Raw genomic sequence first — 21,497 nt, 5'->3', positions numbered from 1 at the left:
AACATGTTCGTTTACAAGAGGAACTTTCTTTGCATATTGAGACCCATGCATATCTTGAGTCCTTGGTGACCAAATATGGTCTTGACTATCATCCTAATGAATCTTTTTGTGAGCAAGCATCTATTCTTGAGGAAAATGTTAGGCTAACAAAGGAACTTGCAAAGTTCACCACCGCCAAGAACAAGATGGGATTGGATGACCTCTTGAGTAAGCAAAGGTCAAACAATCAAAAGTATGGACTTGGATATGCTCCCAAGTCCCACAAGAAGGAGAAACCCGCTCAAGATAAGAACAAGAAGGTCACTAACAATGGCAAAGCCTCAAAGGGCAAAGCCACTAGTGGTGACCGCACGGGGCCAAACGATCACTATGCATTATTTGTTGATTATTATGGTGATGTCTATGCTAACTATGTTGGCCCTCCTAATGGCTATGCTTATAGAGAGTACTCAATTTGGGTACCAAAAGATATTGTTGCCATTGCAAAGGAACCCATTAATCGATGGGTTCCTAAATCCTCTACTTGATTTTGTAGGGGTATTCCTCCGGTGGTCCAAAATGGGTGTTTGATAGTGGATGCACCAATCATATGACCGGAGGAAAAGGTGTGCTTGATCAATTCATTGAAGATATCAACAAGAAGTCAAGCATCACCTTTGGTGACAACTCAAAGGGAAAGGTACTTGGGTATGGCAAGGTAGCAATCTCTAAGGACTTGTGCCTTGAGACGGTTATGCTTGTTGAACACCTTGGCTATAACTTACTTTCTATATATCATCTTGCCGATGCCGGTTACAATTCATATTTCACTAAATATTATGTGCAAGTCTTTAGGAGTGACAATCTCAAATTGGTCCTTGTTGGATATGTGGAGAACAACCTTTACGTGGTTGACCTCTCGAAAGAGAGCCCCTCCTTCTCCACATGTCTAATGGCGGCCAAGCATGACGAAGGTTGGTTGTGGCATCGCCGCCTTGGTCATGTTAACATGAGGAATCTTAAACAACTCCTAAAGGGTGAGCATATTGTGGGACTAACCGGCATTTCTTTTGAGAAAGATCGTGTTTGTAGTGCATGTGTAGCCGGAAAGCAACTCAAGAAGAAGCATCCCATCAAGAGTATTGTTACCACAACTAGGCCTTTGGAGCTCCTTCATTTGGATATCTTTGGGCCATCACATTATGATACTCTTGGTGGGAGCAAGTATGGACTTGTCATTGTTGATGATTACTCAAGATACTCTTGGGTCTTTCTCCTTAAGTCTAAGGACGAGACCCATAGAGAGTTCATCACCTTCGCCAAGAAAGCTCAACGTATGTATGAATCCGAGATCAAGGCAATTAGGACCGACAATGGCACTGAGTTCAAGAACTACACTATGCAAGAGTTTGTTGATGATGAGGGCATCAAGCATGAGTTTTCGGCGCCATACACCTCTCAACAAAACGGTGTTGTTGAAAGGAAGAACCGGACTATCATTGAGATGGCAAGAACCATGTTGAGTGAATTCAACTCACCCCACAACTTTTGGGGAGAAGCCATCTCTACGGCCGTCCACTACTCCAACCGGCTCTTCCTCCGTCCCCTCCACAACAAAACCCCATACGAGCTCCTTACCGGTAACAAGCCTAACGTCATGTACATTCGTGTTTTTGGATGCAAGTGTCTTGTTAAAAACAACAAAGGAAAGCTCGGTAAATTTGAAACTAGAACCATAGAGGGTATATTTGTTGGATATGCGGAGAACTCTCACGCCTATAGATACTACAACCGGTCCACCGGGACCATTGAAGTATCTTGTGACGTGGTGTTCTTGGAGGATAATGGCTCCCAAGTGGAGCAAGTTGTTCCATGTGTTGCAGGTAATGATGATGATCCATCTAGTGCCATCAAGCATATGGGCATTGGACACATCCGGCCCATGGAGGTTCATAATGATGATCAAGATGATGGAGTAGATGTTTCAAGCACGCCACAAGTGGAGCCTAGCTCAACTCAAGTCGAACCATCAAGTGCAACTCAAGAACCATCCTCTACTAAAGATGAGTCACAATCCGAAGAACAAGAAGAAGATCCTCATTCCACGGAGCAAGACCATGATGATGATCAAGAAACATCCTCAACTCATTATCAAGCTCAAGTGGTCCCTCATGATCAAGTACTAGCAAGAGATGAATTCATTGATCATGAAGGGACCGTTCGGAAGATCAAGGCCGCTACAAGGGCAAGTGACATGAAAGTGGATCAAGTCCTTGGTAGCATCTCAAGAGGAGTGGTAACTCGTAGACACCATGCATTACTTATCACTTATTGTCAACATCATGCTTTTGTGTCTAGTTTTGAACCACTTAAGGTACATGAAGCCTTGGTCGATCCGGATTGGGTAATTGCCATGCAAGAAGAATTGGAGTGTTTCACTCGTAATGAAGTATGGTCTCTAGTTGAGAGACCCAAGGATCATCGCATCAATGTCATTGGGACCAAATGGGTATTCAAGAACAAGCAAGATGAGAATGGCATTGTCATACGAAACAAAGCAAGGTTAGTGGCGCAAGGGTTTGCCCAAATAGAAGGTATGGATTTTGAGGATACCTTTGCGCCAGTAGTCCGTCTTGAAGCTATTCGTCTTTTGCTTGCATTTGCATCTTTCCACAATTTCAAATTATATTAAATGGATGTGAAAAGTGCATTTTTGAATGGTCCCCTAAAAGAAACCGCATATGTGGCTCAACCCCCGGGTTTCGAAGACCCATGCCGACCCAACCACGTGTATTTACTCCATAAGGCACTCTACGGTCTCAAGCAAGCTCCACGTGCTTGGTATGAGTTCCTTAGGGATTTCTTACTACATGATGGGTTTTGCATGGGTACGGTCGATTCCACCCTTTTCACCAAGCGGGTTAAAGGGGGTGGCCTCTTTATATGTCAAATATATGTTGATGATATTATCTTTGGTGGAACTAACCCCAATCATAACAAAGCTTTTGAGCTATTGATGACTAGGAAATTTGAGATGTACATGATGGGAGAGTTGAAGTTCTTTCTAGGCTTCCAAGTGAGGCAACTTGCAAAAGGCACCTTCATCTCTCAAGAAAAGTATGTGAGGGACATGCTCAAGAAATTCAACATTACCAATGCGAGTCCAATGAAGACACCCATGCCCGTAAAGGGGCAACTTGGTTCATGTGACGGTGAGAAGGATGTGGACATAAAGGTATACCGCTCCATGATAGGATCCTTGCTCTACCTTTGTGCCTCTAGGCCGGATATCATGCTAAGTGTAGGGATGTGTGCTCGTTTTCAATCCGCTCCCAAGGAGAGCCATTTAGTGGCGGTCAAACGGATATTAAGATACCTTGTTCTCACTCCTACTCTCGGGCTATGGTATCCAAAGGGGTCAACCTTTGAACTCATTGGCTATTCGGATTCCGATTGGGCCGGTGATAAGATTGATCGGAAGTCTACCTCCGGGGCTTGCCAATTTATTGGCCGGTCATTGGTGAGTTGGTCATCCAAGAAACAAAACTCCACCGCCATATCCACCGCCGAAGCCGAATACATATCCGCGGCATCTTGTTGCACTCAATTGTTATGGATGAAGCAAACCTTGAAAGACTATGGTGTGTCTCTTGGTACGGTGCCTCCTCTTTGTGACAATGAAAGTGCAATAAAGATCGCCAATAACCCGGTTCAACATTGTCGCACCAAACATATTGACATTCGCCATCACTTCCTACGTGATCATGTTGCCAATAAGGATATTGATCTCACTCATGTGGGAACAACCTACCAATTGGCGGATATTTTCACTAAGCCTTTGGATGAAGCCCGCTTTGTTAACTTGAGAGGAGAACTTGGTATCCTTGATCCTAAAAACTTGGATTGATTAACTTCTTGCACTATATTCTTGCATTTATCTTGCTATCTAGCTTAGAGGTATAGCACATATGGGGATAGTCATCCTACCATGTCTTGGTATGATGCATACCTATGTGTGCAACATAAATAGACCCAATGTCATTATATGGACCCAAGCATGTCTCTTCGCGGTCACATGACATTTGCACTTTCACATAGGGGGAGTAATCCCCCGCCCCTCATTGAGCCTTCATTACAACTTGATTTGACTATATAAGGCCAAATGATCTTATTGCGAACATCATTTCCAAAATAACTTATGATTCTTGATGTATACTTCGAATCATGCCCATTGTTGCTATTCACATTTTGTTTGGATTTTCTCTCCAATGGGTATGCCTAGATAAACTTTGTGTTTCCAACCCCATGTCTATGTGAAAGAACATCTCTCATATTATGTTTTGTGTGTTTGATGTCAATATATATGATTCACTAATGTTTGTTTAAGTGGTACAGGGATTACATAGATATCTATTCATGTGTGTTGGATTTGATCGTGTGTCAAAAAGGATTCAGAAAAAGTTTGGCCAGGCCGGATAATCCGGGCCGGATATTGTCGAAATATCCGGCCCCCCTGTTTTTGGCTAAGTGTTTCAGGTTTTTTGGATCTGGAAGGGGGCCGGACATTTGGTCGGATAATGTCCCGGTATTGTACCAGGGCCGGATTATCCGGGCCGGATATTTTGGAAATATCCGGCCCCCCCGTTTTTCGCTAAGGACTGGAAGAAAATCAACTCTGGAAGGAGGCCGGACATTTGGCCGGACATTGTCACTCTTTTGCCCCGAAGACCGGATTATCCGGGGGGGGGCGGATTATCCGGCCCTTACTTAGGCCGGATTATCCGGCCCCCCGGAAACTGCAACGGCTCCATTTTGAGTGGGGGTATAAATACCCCCCTTCTTCCTCCTTGCCTCTTTGCTCAATCATTGCACAAGAATTCTGCCAAGCCACCTCCATTAGAGCCAACTCAAAGAAAGTCAAGATTTGCAAGATCTCCTTCCTCCCCCAACCAAATCTCTTGATCTTTGGAGATTCGAAGGAGAAGACACCGATCTACATCCTCACCGAAGCGTTCTTCATTTCCCCCTCTCTTGTTTGAGGGATCTCATGCTAGTGTTCCTATTTGGTTCCCTAGTTGATTTGTGTTGATGTATTGTTGTTGATTGTTGTGTTGTAACAGATTTGGGAGCCTCCAATTTGGTTGTGGATGTGTGCCCCAAGAACCTTGTAAAGGCCCGGTTTCCGCCTCGAGGAAATCCCTTAGTGGATGTGGGCTAGGCCTTCGTGGCGTTGCTCACCGGAGATCTGAGTGAAGCCTTCGTGGCTGTTGGTTTGGCTTTCGTAGCAACCACACTCCTCCAAACGTAGACGTACCTTCTTGCAAAGGAAGGGAACTACGGGAATCATCTCCGTGTCATCGCGTGCTCCACTCTCGGTTACCTCTATCCTATTCTCTCTCTATTGCTTAGTTATCTTGCTTAGTTAGTAGGCTTGTCATATAGGTAAATTCACTTAGTTGCATATCTAGAGAATTTACCATTTGTGTCAAGCCTAAATTGAAAAAGAACTAAAAATTTGTTAGCACCTATTCACCCCCCCCCCCCTCTAGGTGCGGCATACGATCCTTTCAATTGGTATCAGAGCCTCGGCTCTTATTTCGGGCTTAACCGCCTAAGAGTATGCCGGACGAGGAGTCCTCGGAAGGGGCCGCCAAGATGGTCTCCGTGGAAGACTTCAATTCGTTGAAGTCCTCCGTGGAAGCCCAAATGGAAAGCATGAAAAAGATGATTGCCGAGCTTTTGGCTCCGGCCCTTCCCAAGGCTCCTAGTGTAGAGGTAAAAGACACGGGTGTGTTACATGAGGGAGAGGCTTCGGACTTACCCTCATCTACCAAACCCGTGGAAGGTGATAACTTAAACTCTAATAAATCTCCCATTGCATCTCCTAGGGGAACCAATGGAAGTGAGAGCTACAATCGAGTACCTCCACCTTTCCAATCACCCGACATACCGGTTCCCATGCCTCATTTGAATATTAGGGGCGACCCACCTAAGTTTTCTATTGAAAATTTTGATACTTGGCGATTTGAGTTCCGCTCTCATGTTTGTAGTGCCTCCAATGAATTATGGAGAATCATCATGGAGGGCTTCAAGCCATACAACCCCGACAAGTTGACTAGAAGAGAAGCGGTTGATAGTCAACTCAACGTCACCGCCTTGCACATGATTCAAACTAGTGTGGGGACAAAGGAATTGCATCGTGTCCGGAACTACACCACCGCCAAGGAAGCTTGGGATGGCTTGACCTCGAGTTGCATTGGAAGTGAGAGCACAAGAAGGAACAAGTATAATGCTCTCAAGAATAAAGCCGAAGGGTTCATGAGGCTCCCGGATGAAGATCATGAAGATATGTATGGAAGACTTCTCACCGTTGCCGATGCTTTCCGGCTTGTTGGTGCCACCCACATCAATGATTCTTGGATCAAGGAGAAGTACATTGAATGCATGATGCCATTTGTACCCATTGATGTCAAGACCCTTGTGGGAAGGGAATGCTATTCCTCTCTCACCTCTCAACAAGTTGTGCACGAGTTGCAAGCTCTCAAGGTGCTTGAGGAAACCTCTCATGACTCTCGCAATCGTGCTATTGGGATGGCAAAAGGTTCCAACCTTGCCTTGGTGGTCAACTCCGGTGAAGAAGTGGTTCCTCAAGAATCTTATAGAGCCTCTTGGAGTATGACCTATCCGGAAGATTTGCAATGCCACTACCATGACCACATGGCCTTCCATGCAAAGTCGTTTTGGATTGATCCTTCCAAGGCCAAGGAAGACAACATCAAGAGGAACAACAAAAGTGGGTTCACTAGCTTTGGCCCAAAGACAAGATCATGCTACAATTGTGATGACAAGCGCCACTTCATTGCCGAATGCCCCTATGAGAATAGAGAGCTTCATAATGGGAGGCTCATTCCCAAGGACAAGAGCAAAGATTCAAAGGGCAAATATTCAAAGCCCCTCAACAAGAAGTTCTACAACAACAAGACCAAGAAGGGCAAGAGGCCCTCAAGAGTTGTGCTAGTGACAAGGGAAGAATATTCTACCGATGAAGTTGAAAGTTCTAGTGGTGATGAAGATGAAGAAAGCTCAAAGGAATTGGCCGCCATCGCCACCACCAACACACCCTCTTCATCTCTCTTTGAATCTCCCAATGAGAACCCTCATATCAAGAATGCACATTGCTTCATGGCAAGGTCCTCCTTGGACACACCTATTGTGCTATCAACTCAAGAAGAGTATACCTCCGGAGATGATGATGTTGATGATGAAGAAGATGCAACCTCTAATGGATTGGTCGCTCTTGCCTCCCTCTCCACTAACTCTTCATCACCAAGTGAATCCCCCAATAAGGTCATTCATGTGGAGGAAGAAAGTTGCCTTATGGCTAAATCCTCCGAGGTATCATCCCCTAACCCCTCTATGCCTAACTTATCTAGTGATCTAGGGGTTGATGATGAGAGTCTAAAAGTGAAACAAGAAATGCTAGAGTTCGATGATTTCATTCTTAACCTACAAGGTAACACTAAGAAGCATGTTTCTAGCCTCATGGTTCGTATAGCTCAACAAGGTGATATGCTTGAGAAAAAGGGTCAAATAGAGAGAGAAGACTCTCTTGAAATCCATGCTCTTAAAAATGCTCTTGAGGAAAGTCAAGAAACTATAGCCTCTCTTGAGGAGAGGCTAGAAACTCTTGAAGAGCCTCAAGATAAAATTAACAAGCTCACAAAAGCTAGAGATCTTGCTAGGGCTAAGTCTAAAGTGCTTAAAAAGGAAAAGGCCAAATTTGAGGTTGATCATGAGAAACTTGTGAAAGGTCTAGATGAACTAGACAAAGCTCACAAAGCTTTGAAGAGTGAATACACTCTCTTATCCAAGTCTTATGAGCAACTTCAAATTAGGCTTGCCTCATATGATGTGCCTAGCTCCTCTACTCCTTCATGTGATCATGCAAATGTTATTGAGGAAAATGCTAGGTTGAAAGATGAACTTGCTAGGACCTCCTCTCCCCAAAGTAAACTTTCGTTGGATGATCTTTTGAGTAAGCAAAGATCAAACAATGGGAAGGAGGGACTTGGTTTTAATTCCAAGGCTAAAAAGGCAAACAAGAAAAAGACCAAGCCCGCACATGAGAAAGCTAATGGTGAACCCCGAAAGGGCAACACCATTAATGATGATGGTGCGGGAATAGATAATCCTCACTATGTTCTCTTTAAAGATTATTATGGTGATGTTTATGCTAAGTATGTTGGTCCATATGATGGTTATGTTGCTTGGTCTATTTGGGTTCCAAAGACCCTTGTTGCTAACAAAAGAGGACCCATTGAAAAATGGGTACCTAAATCCAAGAATTGATCTCATGTAGGACTATGCCGCGCGGAGGTTCAAAATGGGTACTTGATAGTGGATGTACAAGTCATATGACCGGCGGCAAGAACCTCGTCAAGGAGTTGAGGCCTAACATAAATGATATCACCGTCTCCTTTGGCGATAATTCTACATCCGAGGTATTGGGTTTTGGCAAGGTTGTGGTTGCACACAACATTACTCTTGTGGATGTCATGCTTGTCAAAACCCTTGGTTACAATTTGCTTTCCGTTTCCGCCCTTGGCAAGATGGGTTTCGCCGTCTTTATTGATAATGATATTGTGGTCCTCTTGTGGAGCAAGACTCTAAAAGTCGCATTCGTTGGGTATCGCGAACACAACTTGTATGTGGTGGACTTTTCGGGGACCACCACGTCAAGTGCGATGTGCCTATTCGGAAAGGCGGACGTGGGTTGGTTGTGGCATCGCCGCCTAGCCCATGTCAACATGAGAACTTTGCAAAGTCTTCACAAGGGGAACCATATTGTGGGACTAATGGAAAATGTGTCTTTTGCCAAAGATCGTGTTTGTAGGGCTTGTGTTGAAGGCAAAATGCATGACTCTCCGCATCCAAGCAAGACCATCATCTCTTCCAAGAGGATCTTGGAGCTCCTTCATGTGGATCTCTTTGGTCCCGTTACTCATGCAAGTCTTGGTGCGAAGAAACATTGCTTGGTGATTGTTGATGATTACTCAAGATACACTTGGGTCTACTTTCTCAAGACGAAAGATGAGACTCAACAAATATTCATTGACTTTGCTACCGAGGTGCAACGCCAACACAACCTCCTCATTATGGCAATAAGAAGTGACAACGGCTCCGAGTTCAAGAACTACACACTCATTGATTTTCTTAGTGATGAGGGGATTCGTCATCAATATTCCGCTGCTTACACCCCTCAACAAAATGGTGTTGCGGAGAGGAAGAACCGGACTCTTATGGATATGGCAAGGTCTATGATGGCGGAGTATAAATCCCGCTATAACTTTTGGGCCGAAGCCATCTCCACCGCATGTCACTCCTCCAACCGGCTCTATCTCCGCAAGGGCTTGAACAAGACTCCATATGAAATACTCACCGGCAACAAGCCCAACATCTCATACTTCAAGGTGTTCGGGTGTAAGTGTTTCTACAAAATAAAAGGAGTTCGTCTGTCTAAATTTGCTCCTAAAGCTTTGGAGGGTATATTTGTTGGTTACGGTGCCGAATCTCACACTTATAGAATCTTTGATGTATCCTCCGGGATTATCATTGAATCTTGTAGTGTGAAGTTCGAAGAAAATGATGGCTCCCAAGTGGGGCAAGTTGATGTTTGTGCAGGTGATGAAATACCTCAAGATGCCATAGTAAGAATGGGTGTGGGATTTTTCCGCCCCATTGAGGGACACGGTGTGGCGTCTCGGGAAGGACTATGCTCTACCACGGTGGAGCCCTCATCTTCTCAACATCAACAAACCCCATCAAGTGAAGCAAATGATGCACCAACCCAAGAACAAGAACAAAACCCTCCCCCTTGTGTGCAAGATCAAGGACAAGATCAAGGACAAGATCAAGAACATGATCAACCAAGAATTCATGATGGTTCCGACGAGTATCCATTTGATATTTGCTCCGCACCAAATGATGTCCAAGATCAAGCACATGATGTTGAGCAACCTCAAGTAATTGAGGAAGCTCAAATTGAAGGTCAAGACGGGGACCCAAATGGTCAAGATGATCAAGTGACACCTCCAAGGCCAAGAAGAACCAAGGAGGAGATCGAGGCCCGTCGTTTAGCAAGAAGAGATAGGACCCTTGAAATTCGTGGACACACTCATGATAAGGTCCTCGGTGATGTTCGAGCAAAAGTCTCCACAAGAAGGCAATTGGCTAACTTTAGCAATCATCATGCCTATATCTCCGTAGTGGAACCCAAGAAAGTGTTTGAAGCTCTTGAAGATTCGGATTGGGTGGAAGCTATGCATGAGGAACTCAACAACTTCAAGCGCAACAAAGTGTGGACTTTAGTAGAGAAGCCAAAGGAGTGTCGCAATGTTATAGGCACTAAATGGATATTCAAGAACAAGCAAGATGAGTTTGGAAACATTGTGAGGAACAAGGCAAGATTGGTGGCTCAAGGTTTCTCTCAAGTTGAAGGGATTGATTTTGGAGAGACCTATGCTCCCGTGGCTCGTCTTGAGTCCATCCGTATCCTTCTTGCTTATGCATCGCATCATAACTTTAAGCTTCAACAAATGGATGTGAAAAGTGCTTTTCTTAATGGTCCTTTGCATGAAGAGGTGTATGTTAAGCAACCCCCGGGGTTCGAGGATCTCAACTTTCCTAACCATGTCTACAAGCTTGATAAAGCACTTTATGGTCTCAAGCAAGCTCCTAGAGCTTGGTATGAGCACCTTAAGGAATTGTTGGTAGACCGTGGGTTTGATGTTGGGCTAATCGACCCCACTCTTTTTACTAAGAGGGTCAATGGGGAGCTTTTCGTGTGCCAATTATATGTTGATGATATTATATTTGGCTCTACTAACAAAGCTTTCAATGATGAATTCTCAAAGCTTATGACCGATAGGTTTGAGATGTCTATGATGGGAGAGATGAAGTTTTTCCTTGGTTTTGAGATCAAGCAATTGAGAGAAGGAACCTTCATCAACCAAGCAAAATATCTCCAAGACATGCTCAAGAGGTTCAAGATGACCGAGTTGAAGGGTGTGGCCACTCCTATGGTTACCAAATGTCATCTTGCACTTGATCCCAATGGTAAAGAAGTGGATCAAAAGGTATATCGCTCCATGATTGGATCCTTGCTTTACCTTTGCGCATCTAGACCGGACATAGTGTTGAGTGTTGGTGTGTGTGCAAGGTATCAAGCTTCTCCTAAGGAGAGCCACATGATGGCTCTCAAAAGAATCTTTCGATATTTGGTTGATACCCCAAGATATGGTATTTGGTACCCCAAAGGCTCAAGTTTTATTCTCAATGGATATACCGATGCGGATTGGGCGGGTGACAAGGATGATAGGAAATCAACTTCCGGGGCTTGCCAATTCCTTGGTAGGTCCTTGGTGTGTTGGTCTTCTAAGAAGCAAAATTGCATATCTCTCTCCACCGCCGAAGCCGAATATGTTGCCGCCGCAAGTGGATGCACTCAATTGTTATGGATGAGGCAAACTTTAAAGGAATACGGTGTCATTTGTGACAAAGTGCCTCTATTATGTGACAATGAAAGTGCTATCAAGATTGCCTATAATCCGGTGCAACATTCAAGAACGAAGCATATTGAGATTCGGAATCATTTCATTAGGGATCATGTTGCCCGGGGTGATATTGAGCTTATCTATGTTCCTACCAAGGATCAACTTGCCGATATATTCACGAAGCCTCTTGATGAAGCAAGGTTCACTTATTTGAGGAATGAGCTAAATATCATTGATTCAAGGAGTATAGCTTGACCATCTTGCAAACACACCTTCGTCTCAAAACTTTATTTGGTTTAGATGTGGGCATGGAAATAGGGGGAGTGCGGTTTAAATTATTGAGCTATCCCTCCCCCCATAATGCCAACATTAAGAAATCATTCTCTTTATATCATATGTTGATATGTGAGCTTCAATGATGAGTAGTGGCTTGGACCCAAGATATATCTTCGCGGTGCCATGCCACAACACTCATATATGGTGGCCTAGGCCACCACACTCTTCTTTGTGAAGAGTTGGAGTTATTTGGATCTTATTGCCTCTTATTTGACAACTCCATGTTCTTATGGGAAATCACTCAAGTTTGGCCGTATTTGCCCATATCTTGCAAACTTGAATGATCATGTACCATTAACAGTTTGAACTCTCTAAACCTAAGCCTACACTCTCCTATAAGCCATTTCCATCTTGCTCATTTGTCATGTTTGGTAAAAACTTGGAGTTTGAGGTTTCTCGGTCGGATGATCTAGGTTGCCCCATCTTATTGGTAAATATGCATCTCATATGTGGCGTGATAGTTCATTACATCACATATGGTTTCGCAAATATCCAACTAAAAATAGGCTGGATTTACGGTATTCTGGAATCTTCCAGAACACCGGATAATCCGCCCCCTGGCACCCCGGAATATCCGGCCGGGCCGGATTATCCGCCCCCACTTTGGGCCGGATTATCCGGCCTGGGCGTTTTGCGGGATGACTAAGGGAGGCCGCGGGGTGAACGGTTGGCACACCAATCAGTTCCCCCACGCGCCCCCCTTCTTCCTCCTCAAGACGCCGGAGATCCTCCTCCTCGCCGGAGCCGCTCCGTCCGCCCCCTCTCGGAGTTCTTGGGTGGATCGGGTGCATCTCCTCCCTAGCTACCTTCTCCACCAAGCGGTTTCCACAATGGATGTGGGTATGATTCACAATCTCTAACCCTAGATGTTGTGTTTTATATGTGCTATTTTCTTGGTGGAATTGGTGTCTAGTTGTTCCAACTCATGAGTAGTGTACTCCTCTTGCATGCTATGAAGCCGATCTAGTGTTAGACAAGTTTTTGATTGGAAAATCTGCACATCTCGCAGGGCCGGATTATCCGCCCCCCGAGTAGGCCGGATTATCCGGCCGGGCCGGATTATCCGCCCCCAGGGGCACCGGATTATCCGGCCTGGAGCTTCATCGCTGCTGCAGTTTTGCTTCAATCTATCATGTCTAGACTTGCACCAACTTATAGCATGCTTCTCGAGTATTTTACTATATCTTACATGACTTATGAGCATTACCTTCTCTTTGCTACCCGCCTTTGCTTCTCACAGGTGGTGCTTCCCGGGGTGGTCGGAGACGCCAGAGGCATGATCGATCTAGTGACGAGTTTGCACCCAATGCACCTCGCAAGTCGGTCACTTCAAGGAGGAAGAACAAGGAAGTGAGGGAGAACTACAAGGCCATGGATCCAGTTTCTTATTCCGCTATTCGCTTGAAGAACTGGTATGAAGATGTTCCAAGGGATGAAGAGATTGAGGGCAGGAGATATTGGTGCATGGAGCAAATGTACATCTACAAGGACATCTATGAACCTATGAAGAATCTGAGACCCATGCAAGCCATTGATGTGGACATTCTAGCTGAGAACAATCATTTTGAAGATGCTATCTGGGTTGTTGGAAGAATGGGCTTGAAAGATATCATGAAGATTCAATGTGACTTTAGCCCAGATTTGGTGAAGCAATTCTTTGCCACCTTGGCAATCAAGACTGATGAGGAACGCACTATGGAATGGATGTCTGGCTCCACACACTGCACTGCCACTCTGCGCCGCTTTGCTGGTATCCTTGGAGTTCCTATTGATGAGGGTCGTCGTCTTCATGGACCTCAACAGACTGACAAGAATGCTCTTGCAAATCTCTATACCTCAGCTGGAAGGATTGGTTACACTAAGGGGCTGCTTTCCATATACAGTCAGTTGCTCCGGTTCTTTCGGGCAACCATTTGCCCAAGTGGTGGTAACAATGATGCTATCCGGGGAGTACTTGTGGATCTTATGCACCTCAGCTATAAGTGTGCTCGTGATGGTGATGAGTTGCGGGACTACACTCTTGATATCATGGACTTCATCTTCCATGAGATCCGTGATGCCATGGTCTCCCGGACCACTATACCTTATGCCCCCTACATCCAGCTTCTCATCAACAACTCTGTGTCTGTGAGTGAAGATTTGAGTGGGTATCCGCTTGTGAAGCACCATGTCAAGAAGGCCTACAAGCTTAAGCCAGTTTCTTCAGCTGCACCTGCACCTGACTCTTTCATGCATGATGCTCGTTCTAGTGGTGTTGCTCCTGCTCGTCATCCTGATGTCCCGGCTCTGAGGAAGGAAGTGACTCGGCTTAGTTGGTTTCAGCGTCACATCCTTTGCATGAATATTGAGATTCACAAGGAGAACTATGCAGCTAGCCGTGAGCGTTCTGAGATCAAGCATACTCAGGCGGTTATCCTTCACAAGCTTAGTGGTGATCAAGGTCCCCCGCCTCAGCCTCCAGCTCACCCGGGTTACTCTAGGTGGCACTCTGCACAGGTTCCATGGAGTGATCTTGATGATTGCCTTCAGAGGTCCAACACCTCTCGTCGCTCTCCGGATGCTCCTGACACTGATGAAGAGGAAGAAGAAGAAGAAGAGGTGCAAGAGTCCGATGATGATTATGCCTCCGAGTGATTCCCATGGGACGTGTAGCATCGCGCTTGTCCCCTTTTTGGCGTCTCGATGCCAAAGGGGGAGAAGTGTTCTATTAGGATTCTCGGGGATTTGCATGGTTTGGGCTCAAGCATATGCGTTTATCATTCTTATATTGCTTGTGTTCCCGCTTATTTGAACTATTTGGTTTATTTGTGTGCCGTTCAAAACTATGTGCTATGAGGTGTGAGACATTGTTATGGTTTTCGGATTTCTATTTGTTGAGATCAAGGATATTTCATTATGTGTGATGCTATATCTCCGTATTATATATCTACACATGGGTATGACTTCCTTCATCCTATCTCAACTTCATATGTGTCAATGTCTTTTGTTAGAGCTCATGTTGGATATCTCTTGTGTTGAGGCACCATACTTCTATGTGTTGTGTATTTGTATTCAAATGCAAATTACTTATATGCACACATGTAGGGGGAGTGCCTCTATGTTTTGCCATCATGCTTGTCTCTATAGTGATTCTATTGCAAATCCGTATATTGTCATCAAACACCAAAAAGGGGGAGATTGAAAGAACATCTCTCATATTATGTTTTGTGTGTTTGATGTCAATATATATGATTCACTAATGTTTGTTTAAGTGGTACAGGGATTACATAGATATCTATTCATGTGTGTTGGATTTGATCGTGTGTCAAAAAGGATTCAGAAAAAGTTTGGCCAGGCCGGATAATCCGGGCCGGATATTGTCGAAATATCCGGCCCCCCTGTTTTTGGCTAAGTGTTTCAGGTTTTTTGGATCTGGAAGGGGGCCGGACATTTGGCCGAATAATGTCCCGGTATTGTACCAGGGCCGGATTATCCGGGCCGGATATTTTGGAAATATCCGGCCCCCCCGTTTTTCGCTAAGGACTGGAAGAAAATCAACTCTGGAAGGAGGCCGGACATTTGGCCGGACATTGTCACTCTTTTGCCCCGAAGACCGGATTATCCGGGGGGGGGCGGATTATCCGGCCCTTACTTAGGCCGGATTATCCGGCCCCCCGGAAACTGCAACGGCTCCATTTTGAGTGGGGGTATAAATACCCCCCTTCTTCCTCCTTGCCTCTTTGCTCAATCATTGCACAAGAATTCTGCCAAGCCACCTCCATTAGAGCCAACTCAAAGAAAGTCAAGATTTGCAAGATCTCCTTCCTCCCCCAACCAAATCTCTTGATCTTTGGAGATTCGAAGGAGAAGACACCGATCTACATCCTCACCGAAGCGTTCTTCATTTCCCCCTCTCTTGTTTGAGGGATCTCATGCTAGTGTTCCTATTTGGTTCCCTAGTTGATTTGTGTTGATGTATTGTTGTTGATTGTTGTGTTGTAACAGATTTGGGAGCCTCCAATTTGGTTGTGGATGTGTGCCCCAAGAACCTTGTAAAGGCCCGGTTTCCGCCTCGAGGAAATCCCTTAGTGGATGTGGGCTAGGCCTTCGTGGCGTTGCTCACCGGAGATCTGAGTGAAGCCTTCGTGGCTGTTGGTTTGGCTTTCGTAGCAACCACACTCCTCCAAACGTAGACGTACCTTCTTGCAAAGGAAGGGAACTACGGGAATCATCTCCGTGTCATCGCGTGCTCCACTCTCGGTTACCTCTATCCTATTCTCTCTCTATTGCTTAGTTATCTTGCTTAGTTAGTAGGCTTGTCATATAGGTAAATTCACTTAGTTGCATATCTAGAGAATTTACCATTTGTGTCAAGCCTAAATTGAAAAAGAACTAAAAATTGGTTAGCACCTATTCACCCCCCCCCCTCTAGGTGCGGCATACGATCCTTTCACTATGCTCATCTCATCATCATCTATCTATCTATATGTACATGTCATCATTTGAGCACTCACACACGTTTACACAAAGCATAGGGGCAAAAACGAGGCAAAATTAGACAAATCTGGGTTGGCCGGTCCCTGGCCCGCTTGGACCGGGTCCCTGACCGGATGGTCCGGTTGACCGGGCGCCAACCGGGACCTGGGTCGGGTCAGCCGGCGCCAGGTCCGGTCGACCGGGCGCCCGACCGGCCGCGCAGCCTACTATAAATTGGGGAAGGGATACCCCTTGGGGTCATCTTCCCCATTGTTCCCCAACCTCCACACTCCATGGCCGGCGCCCTGGTCACTCCCACCAAGATCTAGGCCGTTCCCACCACAAGAACCCCCCAAACTCCACCAAAACATAGATCGGGCTCTTTGGGACATCTCCACCGAAGGAATTGAGCCCTCTCAAGCTCATTTGGGAATTTTTGGTGTTCTTGGTTTTCAAGCCTTACCTTGTGTTCTTCTTGTTCTCTTGATCAAGGAGGACAATGTCTTCGGGTAATGTACTCTTCCTTTCTCCCTATCCTCTAGTCCCCCTCACACATTGCAACTTTTTGACAAGATTTGGAGAAATTTTAGGGTTAGGGTTAGGGTTTGTAAGTCCTCATGCCTTTAGAGTGTCTCACAACACAATGCACTTACTCCACTATATTGCTATAGTCTATATTCAAGTTTATGAGTTTTTGCATGAATTTGTGGTAGAAAATCTGGGCAAAACTTCACACCTCGACATATCCGGTCACCAGCCCGGTCGACCGGCCGCTCAACCGGCCGGCACCGCGTACGGCCCGGTCAACCGGGCGCCAACCGGCTCGTCCGGTCTGCTGCCCGGTTGGACCGGCCTGTGCGCCGGCTTGCCCAGTTTTCGCACAATCTCATCACTACACTTGGATATATGCTATGCTCTTTTGGCTTCCCTCTTACTGATGACATGTACACTTACCCTACTGCTATCCTTGCTCTATTTTCTCATTCACAGGTAGTTGGAGTGGTGAGCCACCACGTGGCAATGTTGCCAAGAGAGGAAGGACTGCTGATCCTCCCCGCCATTCTAGTAGTCGCGCACCCCCTCAAGCGCATCAAGGTACTGACATTGGCAGCTCAGCTCGGGGTAGAACCAAGTCTGTTGGTGGCAAGAAAAAGGATAAGCATGCCGCCCAAGAGGATGATGAGATAGTGCCAACTGTCAATGTTGGGAATGCAAACCGTGTTGAGTGGCAGGAATGGAGGACAGTGAATCCGTATCGCTTTGAGCAACGGACTTACACTCGTGGGGACAAGCTCTTCTGGACCAAGACACAAGCAGCCCTATGGGATGGTTACTATGATTCTCATGAGTTTATGAAGAATGGTGATATTGTATCACCCAAGGCCATCAATCCTGACGAGCTTGCCTTGCATGACGCCACAAAGTACCGCTTTGTGGTTCAAACCTTGAAGGGTATGGGATTGTATGACCTTGTGTGCCTCAAGCCTGATGATCAACAAGACGATCCTACCTTCTGTCCCCTCCTTGTCCGTCAGTTCCACTGCACCATCTTCTTCCATGATGATGCGGACTGCACCATCACCTGGATGACTGGCAAGGAGAAGTACTCATGCTCCTACTCTCAGTTCCGTGCAGCCATGGGTTGTGGTGATGACAGTGTTCCAGGGTACAAGATTCATTCACGGTCCAAGCTCACTAAGGGTGACATCTCCTTCTGCTATCCTGCGAACCCTACGCCTGGACCTCCCACTATCTCTGGGATGTACTACTCCTATCTTGTACTTGCCAAGATGTTCCGTGAGAGCCTCATCAGCAAGTCTGGCGACACCAGTGAAGTCCGGAACTATCACCTCAACCTGATGTACTATTGTCATCCTGACAGGGTAAGGAAGATTGATGGCTGTGATATTATCTACTGTGAACTGAAGAGAGCAATTATGGACCGCATGACTCCCAACTACGCTCAGTATGTTCAGCGGCTCATCAACTACATTGTTCCCGCTCCTCAAAACGTTCTTGGTGAACGAGTCATCATGGACCCATTCAGGATACCCATTCAGGAGCCCACTCGTCCAGACGTTCCCTCCATGATGCCCTCCACTGAGCGCCGTTCCAAGGAACACCATGATCATGATGCTAGCTCCAGCTACTCTCAGCGCTCCAAGCATGGGGCCGCTCGCTTCTTCTCCAGCATGTGGCAAATGTGCAAGAACAGCAATGATGTTGCACATCAGACCCTTACTATGACCCAGGAGACACGGAGGCGCCAGACTGAGTTCATGGCCTCAAGGAACCACCCTGTTCCTCCTCCTGGACCTAAGATGGAGCCTGTGGTAGCACCTCAGTGGGAGATGCCTCCTCTTACCAATGAGATGATCCAGAACTTCGACTTCTCCGTGTACGCTCATGGTGCTCTCCCTCCTAGGACTGCTCGTGCTCCCACTCCTGATGATGATGATGATGATGATGATGATGGTGATGACGATGAGGTTGATGCGGCTGCACGCGATGGTGATGGCGAGAGCTCCTCCTCGATCGGGCTTGGTCACTACTGATGGGTGCGATAGAATCTCTCCTCTTTTCTTCGCCTTTTTGGTGTTCCGATGCCAAAGGGGGAGAAGAGAGTAGAGTCTAGGACCACGGGGTTCTTTGTTTGCCACAAGCCATGGGAATTGCTTTATTTGGATTTTATATGGCTTGTGCTTGTTTACTTTGAGTTTTTTCAAGAACCATTTGCTATCTCCAATAATTCGTGTATGGATGTGTATGGACGACTATTATGTGTGCTACTCTATGTTAGGATGATTATGTGTGCTATGCTTATATATCTTGATATGCACATCTCCATACCATGCTTGTTTCCTAAAGATATTGGGGGAGCTTCTCATGTTCCACAAATGGTGCACTTTGCATTCAAACGCAAATTCTCCAAGTGCACACATTATGGGGGAGCTGTCGTAATATCTTATATGGAATCAAGGTTTAGAGCTTATCATAATATCTATTTGTGACTCTAGCTCGGTTTGTCATCGTATACCAAAAAGGGGGAGATTGTAAGGGTATTTTACCCTTATCCATTATTTTGGTAACGATGACACCGTGCTAAAGTATTTGGCCTAATATGTTTATAAGGATAATCTCAGGTATTAGGCAATGAGGCGTAAATAGTGTATCAAAGGAACAAGAAGGCTAAAGGAGACCCCCCACTTCAACAACAATCAAAAAGGGGTTACAGGAGAAATCCGGTCTGCAGCCCGGTCCAACCGAGTCAGCAACCGGCCAGTCCGGCGTGCTGGCCGGTCAACCGGGCGCCAACCGGGGTCCAAACGAAGAGCCAGCAGATCCGGTTGCCGCCCGGTCAGCCGGACTACAGACCGGCGCGTCCGGCGCTCCGTCCGGTCGACCGGGCGCCAACCGGCCTCCAACCGAAGGAGCTCCAGGACGTCGCAAAGGGAATCCGGTCGCTGGTCCGGTCCAACCGGCCTCAGCACCGGGCTGTCCGGTCTGTGGTCCGGTCAACCGGGTTTGTCGAGGAAAATGCTGAGGTGGCAAGTTGCAACGGCCAGATTTCGAAGAATACTATAAATACCCCTTCTCCTACCTTGGAAGGAGTAGGCAACACACTACAAGCTGTTCTTCAGCTCTCCCTCTCTCTTACTCCATTATTAGAAACACCAAAAGCCTCCGATCTCCCTCCTCCTCCACCCAAACTCAAATCCCTCCGGGGAATCACTAGAGGAGGACCCGATCTACTGTTCTACCAAGCCAAATCTCATTCCCCCTTGTATTCATCGAGAAGCTTGCTTCCTAGGGTTCCTTGGAAACCCTAGGTGGGCAAGAGGAGTCCGGAAGCATCCGGGTTGTGGATTTGCTCCGGGCAAGATTGTGAAGGTTTGGAGGCTACCTCAAAGTCTATCACAAGTGAGTGAGCTATTCCTTCGTGGGATAGGCTCCGGAGAATAGGGTGAGCCTTCGTGGCGTGGGGAATCCTTCGTGGGACCTCCACCCCTCCAAACGTGACGTACCTTGTTGCAAAGCAAGGGAACACGGGAATACATCCTCGTCTCCGCGTGCTATCGGTTATCTCTAACCGAACTCCTTACTTGTGATTTAAACTGCCTGAGAGAGCCTTCGTGCTCGAGATAGTTGTATCTTCATATAGGTTGCTTCACCTAGTTTGCATTAGGCTCACCTTTATATTCCGCAAAGCCTAATATTGCAAAGAAAGGATTAAAATCTGTAGAAACCTATTCAACCCCCCCCCCCCCCCCTCTAGGTTTACCATCTCTATACTTTCAGTAGGGAGTCTACTTGCAACCTCCACACAATGTACCTTTCGTTGATTTTGTTGAATAAAGACCCTACTTTCCCCCTCAAAAAAACATAAATTAGATCATTGCTCGTGTGCTCGATGTACATGTCTGGTTCTGCTTTGCTTGTTTACAACACAGGGAGAAAAACCAATTTGTCAGTATTTTACTGAGAGAAGTACAATTTATCTTGGAACCGGAAAAGAGACGTATATCTCTCTCTTCCCCTCTATTTGTGTTCCACCGACCATGAAGCAGGACGGGAGATCGTTGGTCGAAGAGCGGCTCCACCAGCCATGAAGCACACGACGCCGGCGCCACACCCCGCCCTTGCGTGCCCCCTGAGCAGCCTGCCACCCGCTACTAATGCTTGGTCGCCCTTGGTTGTATTGGATGTCGGCGGGCGCCTGGGAAAGGGCTGGATGTCGGCGGTCTAGGTGGCGAAGTGTATGGGTGACGGCATGGGATCTGGCTCACCGGCAACCGATACGGGTCAAATTGTGCCCTCAGATCATCGTGTTCCATAGAAGAACATCTCACGAGAAGATAGAGAGGGGTATGCTATGGCAAGTATGTACTAGGAGGTAAAAATACATGTGAGATCTATTTTCAATACATGTACCTGTATGCTGAGATTCGAATTCCTCCTCGCTCATAGCCTTCCAAAGGGGAAGGGCATTTACTTTCTCCCTGAGGAAATCATGATCTGGATAGCGGACGTAAATCTATTGAATTTAGGTATGCTCTTTCCTTTGTCGAAGTGAAATCGTAGAACGCAATATGATACGGTGAGATAGAATGTAATAGAAATAGAAATAAGGATAACAAACGGGTTACCTACTTCTAAGTCAAAGCAAGCCCTTTA

Source organism: Lolium perenne, chromosome 3 (genome assembly GCF_019359855.2).
Source record: "Lolium perenne isolate Kyuss_39 chromosome 3, Kyuss_2.0, whole genome shotgun sequence".
Taxonomy (NCBI): Eukaryota; Viridiplantae; Streptophyta; class Magnoliopsida; order Poales; family Poaceae; genus Lolium; species Lolium perenne.
This window is presented reverse-complemented; position numbering follows the sequence as displayed.